Here is a 7,686-nt window from a genome sequence, read left to right as displayed (position 1 = left end):
TAGCTCGAACCTTGCAATTGATCGAACAGGTCATCAATCCTCAGCAACAGATATCTATTCTTTATTGTTGCCTTGTTCAGCTCTCTGTAATCAATGAACATTCTCATACTTCCATCTTTCTTCTTTACGAATAACACCGGAGCTCCCCAGGGTGATGAACTAGGTCTAATGAAACCTTTGTCCAATAACTCCTGAAGTTGCATCATTAGCTCCTTCATCTCCGTCGGTGCTAATCGATAAGGTGCTTTCGCAATTGGCGTTGTTCCTGGCAACAAATCAATACGGAATTCCACTTGTCGATCAGGCGGTAATCAAGGAAGATCTTCGGGAAATACTTCGGGATAATCACACACAACTGGAATATTCTGCATCACCTTCTTTTCCTTCTTAGCATCAATCACGAATGCTAGATATGATGTACACCCCTTGGTCAAACATTTTCTGGCTTTCATCAATGAAATGATTCCAGAATTCACTCTGCGTTTGTCCCCATACACCATAAACGAATCTTTCCCAGGTGGGTTTACTTTGACTATTTTCTTCTTGCATAAAATTTCGGCATCATTGGCGCTAAGCCAATCCATTCCAAGCACGATGTCGAAACCATTTAGTTCTATAGGCAATAACTCCTCGTGGAACTTATTCCCATTCAGATCAATTAAGATGTTTTTCATACGATGGCTAACAGGTACAAACTTGCCACTAGCAACTTCGACTAATAAGGCATCATCTAGTCTATCAACAGGCAAAGGTAGCTTTCTACCAAATTCATGCGATATAAAGGAGTAGTTGGCTCCAGAATCAAATAAAATTTGGGCAGGCAATTCGTTAACGAGAAAGGTACCTGAAGCGACATCAGCTTCATCTTTAGTAGCTTCCAGTGTCATCTGGAATGCTCTCGCCTTTGGCTTTGGTGGAATGTTGGGTCTAGCTGCCTCCTTCTTCTTCGGGCAGTCCCTCGACATGTGTCCCTCCTCACCATAACCATAGCAAACTTTCTTAGTGAGGGTACATTCATTGGCATAGTGTCCTGGCTTTCCACACTTGTAGCATGTGTTCGCTACCTCACATCTTCCATGATGCTTCTTCTTACATTTGTCGCACCACTTCGCTTCACCTCCACTTCCCCTCGAACCAGACTTCGAGAACTTGTTTTTCTTGTTGGACCCTGAAGTTCCATCGAACTTCCTCTTTTCTCCAACATCTATTCTTTCCAGACCCTTTTCCTTCTGCTGGGCCTCCACATTCTTAGCTGCACAAACAACCATTTTCAGAGTAGTTGCCATCTTGACTGTCGGACCAAAGTTGGCAGGCAGTCCATTAGCAAACCTCTCTATCTTGGAGAGTTTCGTTGGCACAAGGTACGGAAACAACTTCATTTTCTCAGTAAATGCAGTAGCATAGTCGTCTATGCTCATCTTTCCCTTCTTCAAGTTTTGGAACTCATTGTTCAGATCAATCAGATCTATCTCTGAACAATACTGCACCCTTAGTTGCTCCAAGAACTCCTCCCATGACATTTTCAGGGCTTCTCCTCGTGGCATAGTATATGCCAACAACTTCCACCAACTCAAGACTCTAGTCTTCAGTTGTCTAACCGCAAAGACGGTCTTCTGTTTGTTGCTACAGTCGCAACTTTCAAATACCATCTCCATCTCGGAGATCCAATCCATTATCTCAACAGGCTTTGGGCTTCCAGAAAGACTTGGCGGCTTGGCGCCCAAGAAGTTCTTGTACATTCTCCCATCCTTGTTGTTTCTCTTTTCCGGATCGTTCCTTCGTTCTCCTTGAGTCCCAACTTGACTCATAATGCGACTATTGTTCCCTTCCTCCGATTGCTCAGGGATCAATTCGGGTTCCTCAATAGGTATGATAGGTTCATCCCTATTATCATGCAACATCTGTCGTATCTCCTCCCTTTGTTCGGCTCGCATAGCCCGAATCATGGCTTGCACCGTAGCCATTGTTATTGGTTCTGGTGTTGCTGCTACAAAAGGTATTTGCTCAATCACTGGCGGTTGATTCCTGTTTTCATCAGCGTTTCCAATGCCACTCCTTATTCTCGCCATTTTTTATCTACACACCGAATAAGGTGAAATTAGATCCTCGTTCACGATAGATATTCAAATCATCCTTATTACTTAGAAACGTTTACATGCTAGTTCTAATGCCGTAGACATACGCTTAGAATCCTACACACATAAGGTTTCCAGATCCGGTCGGCAACAGACCGTAGATCCGAACAATTAATATCATATATGGCAACATATAACATTTTAGCACATAAAAGCATTTTAGGCAACTTTTCTAAAATAAACTAGTGCTAGTGTCTAAAATCCAACAGACACACACCTCACAATTCCACTTAGCATTCTAAGTTTAAGTCTAGAAATACCAACAAATTCCTAGTTCGCTTAAACTAATGCTCTGATACCAACTGTGACATCCCCAAAATCTCGGCCAGAAAAGACCGATTTCATTTATGCTTTTAAATAATTTCAGAGTAACTCCTTTTGATTTAAAAGAGTTGCGGAATTTGTTCCCAAAACAAAACATGATAAAATAATATTTATCAAAGCATTTCATCAAGAGATGCATTTTCATTATATAATCAAAACTCGGGATGTCATGTTCCGATACAGACCATAAAGCATAAACGATAACATTACAAGTCATTCAACAAATATATACATATACAGACTTGTAAACAAAACAACTTGATGATTCAACCATCTCAGGCCCTCCACTACAAGAAAAAAGGCCTTTTACGACGCGCAAAATACGACGCTCATTGATCTATGTTACGCAAAGGAGAGTGACATTAAAAAAATGTCATCTCTTCAAAAAATTTAAGGATAGAAGACACGCATTATTGCGCGCCCTTAAATTAGTGTCTAAAAAAAACACGGAGGGCACCTATAATAAAATGCGCGTCGTCTAAGGATGTCGCTTTATAATTTTTAATGGAACGCGCGTTCCATCCTTTAACAGTAGGGGGAAATGAAATTCTGAAAAAATTAAAAATCCCGCCTTCCTTTTTTTTCTCCTTTCCCTCTTGCCCTGGACGCTCCTTCCTTCCCCCTCCCGACATTGACTGCTGCTTACTTCTTCCCTCACTTCTACCTACTGGAACCACCATATCTCCCACTCGATGTTGAAATTGTTAGAAAAAGCTCTAATTATACTCTTAAGTCTAAATACAGAAAAAATAGAAGATGGTGAAGAAGTAGCAGTAGAAAAAGCCCTAATCGGAGGTGGTCCTGTTCTTCATTGTTTCTTCGATGTTGAAATTGTTAGAAAAAGCCCTAATCGGAGGTGGTCCTGTTCTTCCTCCCACCACGATTCCCAGCTTTTGTTCGCCGGAACACCGATTCCACCGTGGTTTCTGATCCATGCTGACCAGTCGTCCCAGTCTTCAACGATTTTCTGCCATTGAAATCCGGATGGGTTGAAAAGAAAAGGGGCGAACAGCCACGACACGACTAGGAACCACATTGAGATGGTTAGGTGGCTCTGTATTTGGCGCCGCCGTGGAGAATTGTGCGACCTAAATAGTGACGTTTGGTGCCAAGAGAGAAGGTGAAGAAGACAGCGGAGAGCTGGAGGTTCATGATTATTAGACACACACACACACACATAATTGAATTCCATTTCTAGGGCAATAGCAGGCAACATCGACACACTCTAAGATTGCAACCTTCTCACCGTCCGTCTGTTTGGTATGTCTCCTCCCAACGTTGATGGTGGTGTTGCCGTCTCAACTACTCATCTCCCCCACCACCGCCTTCCATTCCATCTTTGTTTGCTCCCAATTCCATATTCGTTTGCTACGTGTCCATCATAAATGATTTTTCTTTTTGTTTTTTTTTTCTGGCAGAGGGACGTCAACTCAAGAAGGGGCGTCAAAATTTTGAAATTGGAGATGGAAAATTTCTGCTTTCGTCTACGTCTTCTATGTTCCATTGTCGGATCTAACCACCTCTGTATCCTCGACGATCGCCTGCAATATGGTTGATTTTGTTGATGGTTTGAAGGTTTAGGTTCAATCGATTGTCCTACTCCAGCCATGTCACTTTCTTGGCGGATTCAGTTAGATTCCCTCGACCTTCGAATTTCTGGACCTGTAGATCGATAGGTGCGATGGTTGTTAACACTTGCCACTGTTGAAAGGTTCTATGTCTTTAATGGTCCGGCCTCATACCCGGTCCTCATCTGTTACTCTACCCCTGTATAATCACTAAATCATCATATTCTTTCAATTTTCTCCAATTAAATTCATTAGTATTGTTCTGTTCCATTTCCAAATACCATTGATACGGTAAAAATCCATGAGGATTTGGAGATAATACTGACATGTTTGTTGTTTTGGCTGCCGCCCACCAGGTGTATGATTAAATGCCTAGATGACTTATTCTATTATGTTATCATGGTTTTATCTGTATTTTATCATCGCTTCATTTTGTTTTCTTAATAAATTACTTTTACCTATTTCAGAAAAGTCAACCTAGGATGGGCTTCATGGTAAATTAAGAAGATTTGAGGGACCACAGAAGGTTGACGCCTCAACAGGTCTCGCCCATTTTCATTACTCTTTGATTTTAGAATACTTTTGATAAGGTTTGTTCAATTTAATGATCCCATCTGCATCTAGCTTAATTTATGAGATTAAGGGTCTCTCTACTATGTCTATGTGAGGGGTATTCCCTCATCATCTGATTTATGCTTCAGTTAGTATTTTTGTTTTGACATATATGATAATTCTAGACTTTCACCCACATATGTTGATCTGATTTTTTATTTTAAACACCTCTACTTTAAGTTAATTGCATATTTTAATGTTCTGGGTCCGATTACCTTGGTTTTAAAAACCAGAACATTGACTGTAATCCTGCTTTTATTGTTCTGGGTGACACCTTCTGATGTAAAGGATCAAGTTGATTTAGATGTGAAGGAAAACGTTGATTCTTATGTGTTTTGAATAAGTTTCAGATGGGAATGGAATGGTAATGTGAAGGTGGAGGTGAAAGTGGTTGGCCATGCAATGTTTGATACTTCTAAAGTAGAGAATATCATGTATGATTAAATTTTTATATTTGTTTTTCTTGATTAATATTTGTATCTTTGTTATGTACTATTTAGTATGATGGAATCAGAAAACAAATGGAATGGGAATGAAAGAAATTAGTTTTTAGTATATTAAGTTTTCTAATTTTCTAAAGAATAGTTTCTTATTTAGAATTATTTGTATTTTTCTTTTAGGGTTTTCATTTTAGAATCATCAAATTCTACCAAAGGGAAGAGACAGCTTCTTAAGCAATATGAATTTCATTCCCCTAATCAACAATATTTAGCCCGTTAATGGTACTTAATCATCTATCAGGTAGAAGCTTTCAAGATTCAAGTTTTTGATGATTATGTAGTAATTGTAGCATAAGTAACAGTTGTTGAATATCCTTTCTTTCCGAGTATCTTGCTGTACTTTTGTTTTAATATATGCATACCAACTTTGTATCTGTAACTAAGATAGCATTTCTGTTTGGTAAGATAATATAATAATTAATAATTTATTTTGTAAATTTTTCAGGTCAACTTTTTCAGAACTTTTATGCATTAAATGACCGCTTTCTATGCCGATTTTCCTGGTATGAATTACAATGGAATCGTAGTTCGCTATTCCATTCCATTGTATGTTTTGTTTCTACAAAAAATGGAATTCAATTATGTTATGTTCTTTTGGATATAAGTTTGTAACACATGGGATTTATGATTGCAGCAAACAATCTTTCTTTTCTTTCCAGACATGATTAAAGGCATGTTTTTGGCTGTAGTTATTGGACCACCTGTTGTGGTTGCCATCATTTTAATAGTACAGGTATTATTCTATCTCTGAGAAATTTCATTTGCCATGTCATCAAAAGTTGCCAGATGGACTATTATCTTTCATGTTTGAGTTGGTTCTCAACTTGTAGAAGAATAACATAAAATATTTTGGCATCTGAGTGTAAAAAATAATATTTGAACTCATAAGTTCCATAATAATACTTTATTGTGTTACATGTACTTTATTACTTACTCATAATATATAATTCAATCTGATTATTGATTATGTTTGGTGAGATCATGTTCTCTGTTCTTGATGCTGCATCTGATAGGGAACCAAAAGTGAGGACTTTTTTTCCCCCTGACACTTGAAATAACAAGGTAAGGAGAGAATTCTAAACATTCTGGAAACTTTAAAAGAAGAGGGAAATAGGGTCTTGTTCAATGCTTTAGCTGTGTTTGCTCTAAGGGAGATCAACTTATCAAAAGTAAGTTACTGTTTCACCCTTTTATTTAATATTTTTGTGATTGAATGAAAGTCTTAATGAAAGTGATTGACAACCCTTTCTCTGTAAACGATGTTGTGATTGTGGGAGAGGTGTTGTGTTTTTCTCTGTTGCTAGGTAACCTTCTCAACAACAACATTCTACTTAAGCAGGTGAGTAATCAAGATTAAGGGAGACTTGTAATCATGTTTGACATTCTTTTCCAGTAAGAAATAGAGTTGTATGATTATTTGTTAGTTTTATAGGAATGTATAACCCATGTTAGCAATGTATTATTTTTGTTTAACATTTGAATGATTCTTTGTATGACATTACAATTTGTGTAATTTATTTTATTTTTTGAGTATGAAATTTTATTTTATATTATGCAATGGATTGTATTTTTTGTATATGGTATTTTATTTCTATTATGAGAAATTAAATGAAAATTTAATTTAAAAATTAATAAATATATAAATTTATTTTTTTTAAACATTTAAATTTACGATACGCAAAAATGTGTGTCATCTTCATTTATGACATGGCCTTTCTTGACAGGGGCTTTCTTGATACGCATTGTGTGTCATTAACATGCGCGTCGTAAGGTTACGACACGCGAATGCGTGTCATCTTCCTTTATGATAGGGCCTTCCTTGATACGCATTGCGTGTCGTAAACGCGCGTCGTAATTGCGCGTCGTAAATGAGCGTCGTAAATGCGCGTCGTCTATAGACGACGCGCAAAAGCGCGTCGTCTCTCTTTATGACAGGGCCTTCCTTGACACGCATTTGCGCGTCGTCTGAGCCTTTTACGACGCGCAATGAGCGTCGTAAAAGGCCTTTTTTCTTGTAGTGCTCGCGCCACTACCTGTAATACAAATAAAACTGAGTGGGTCAGGCTTGGGAGCCTGGTGAGCATATAGGGTTTTCAACCCACAATAAATAAATTATATTTAATTTCACCAACCAATCACTATCCCGATTACCGATTCCCGTTATCCTCACTTTACGTCCCTAAAATAACATCTAACTCAAGGGACCTAATCTAGGATTTTCATCCGGACGGACATCACTGCTAAGGGGTTTCCTCAACAATAGATATCCTAAAGGCAACCATGAGGGGGATAGAGTACACCGGTGAACACATCGTTCACAACACCTACAGGTTATGAACCTGCTAGCGTTCCACTGGACTATCTAGAAAGAGTCCGTAGTCGTTATCCATGCTCCGCTGAATAACTAGATCAACAACAACAACAACAACATCGAGGCCTCTCATCTGTTTATTACACACCAACTATCTACCCATGTCCTACCCAACATATTAGTAGATAAAAATATATATTTTCATACATAGTTTAAAACCTGTATATCATTTCCAT

The 7,686-nt window shown here is 38.3% G+C and overlaps 1 long non-coding RNA gene across 2 annotated transcripts; it reads left to right on the top strand.

Annotated features, from left to right (window-relative positions):
• The first annotated feature begins 2,860 nt into the window (after nucleotides 1-2,860).
• LOC122195880 (uncharacterized) lies at nucleotides 2,861-6,680 on the top strand. Of its 2 annotated transcripts, XR_006186876.2 has the most exons (6): nucleotides 3,207-4,569; nucleotides 4,990-5,073; nucleotides 5,260-5,380; nucleotides 5,585-5,642; nucleotides 5,774-5,872; nucleotides 6,153-6,680. It is a non-coding gene; the product is annotated as an uncharacterized LOC122195880 (long non-coding RNA). The 2 variants fall into 2 exon arrangements; XR_008226010.1 differs by having other exon boundaries at nucleotides 2,861-5,073.
• The last annotated feature ends 1,006 nt before the right edge of the window (nucleotides 6,681-7,686 follow it).

The sequence above is a fragment of the Lactuca sativa genome, chromosome 8 (assembly GCF_002870075.4).
Source record: "Lactuca sativa cultivar Salinas chromosome 8, Lsat_Salinas_v11, whole genome shotgun sequence".
NCBI classification, from domain to species: Eukaryota; Viridiplantae; Streptophyta; class Magnoliopsida; order Asterales; family Asteraceae; genus Lactuca; species Lactuca sativa.
This window is presented reverse-complemented; position numbering and strand designations above follow the sequence as displayed.